A 1263-nucleotide genomic window follows, 5' to 3' on the forward strand; every position below is an offset into this window, starting at 1 on the left:
ATAAAAATAAGAAAACAAAAAGAGAAAAGAGGAAATGAATACAGAAAGAATAAAAGAGACTGAAAGAAAAAGGTTGAAGGTCAGAAAAAAGGATAAAGAAAGGAAGAAAGATTGGAATAAAGACAGACAGAAAGAAATGACAGAAAAATGGACAGAAAAAAAGAAGAGAAAGATAAAAGAAAAAAGAACGAAAGAAGAGAAAGGAAGACAGAAGTTAAATGAGAAAGAAGAAAAGGGGAAAATCCCCTTTCTCTGGTGGCAGTCATCAATACAAATACATCCAGGAGCTATGGAGGAAGATGAACTTTCTTCTGAGGGTCCCTGGCTGGCCATAATGACAGCTATCCACACTGCACAGGGCCCCTCGCCCCACCCGGCCTGATAATGAAGACTGGGATACAAGGCTAAGCGAGGTTATGTCATTTACAGGATTTGTGTTAGCCGTTGTGGTCGCAAACCCCTGGTTTCTAAGGGTGCAGTTTACAGCAAGCCTATCCACTATGGTGTTAACCAGCTGAAATTTGCTCAAAGCCTTTAGTCTGTTGCTGGGGAGAGCAGGGCACCATTGGTGGGGCTTTGAGAGTCCTGAATTCCTCCTACTGGGTGGTAAAGATTCGACATATACACTTTTTGAGGTTATCCTCATTGATCCATTTCATAAAGCTATCAGAAGAAATCCCAACGCCCAGTGGATCCCCAAACCAAGTGCAAACGCACAGAGAGATGCATGGGCTGACATCTTAGGGCTTGAAAGAGCCGTGGCTTTGGAAAAGGTCACAAGTTCCTCCACACTTGGTGGATCTCGCTGTGCAGCCTGGAGAAGGCGCAGTACTCTCTAGCTTTGCTGTTCCTGCTAATACACATAATATTTGTAAAATTCATATCCAATAAACAATTTAGAACAATAGGAATAATGGAGGAGGGAAATCAATATAAAGTAAAAGACAGGAAGGATAGAAAATATAAAGAATAAAGACAGAAAAAAACATAAGGAAGTGAAGAAAAATTAAAGAAAGGAAGGGAAAAAAGCAAACAGAAAGTTTGGGGATCTGCTGCTAGTGAAAGTAGCAAGAAGAAAAACGGACACTTTGAAAAGTGAATTTAATCTTTATTTCTAAGTTCTCCAAAATTTCTCTCTAAAAAAAAAAAAAAATCTCTCTGCTCTCTTTGTCCTGAGCACTTATACATCTTTCAGAATATGTGATCACATGGTAAAAAGTTCATTATGAGTTTACACATAAATTAAAATCATAAACTGAATAA

The 1263-nt window shown here is 38.6% G+C and overlaps 1 pseudogene across 1 annotated transcript; it reads left to right on the forward strand.

Annotated features, from left to right (window-relative positions):
- The first annotated feature begins 218 nt into the window (after window positions 1-218).
- Window positions 219-839, forward strand: LOC308431447 (large ribosomal subunit protein eL15-like; annotated as a pseudogene). The gene has a single exon. The product of its transcript is annotated as a large ribosomal subunit protein eL15-like (transcript).
- The last annotated feature ends 424 nt before the right edge of the window (window positions 840-1263 follow it).

This window comes from Micromys minutus, assembly GCF_963924665.1.
Source record: "Micromys minutus genome assembly, chromosome: 17".
Taxonomy (NCBI): domain Eukaryota; kingdom Metazoa; phylum Chordata; class Mammalia; order Rodentia; family Muridae; genus Micromys; species Micromys minutus.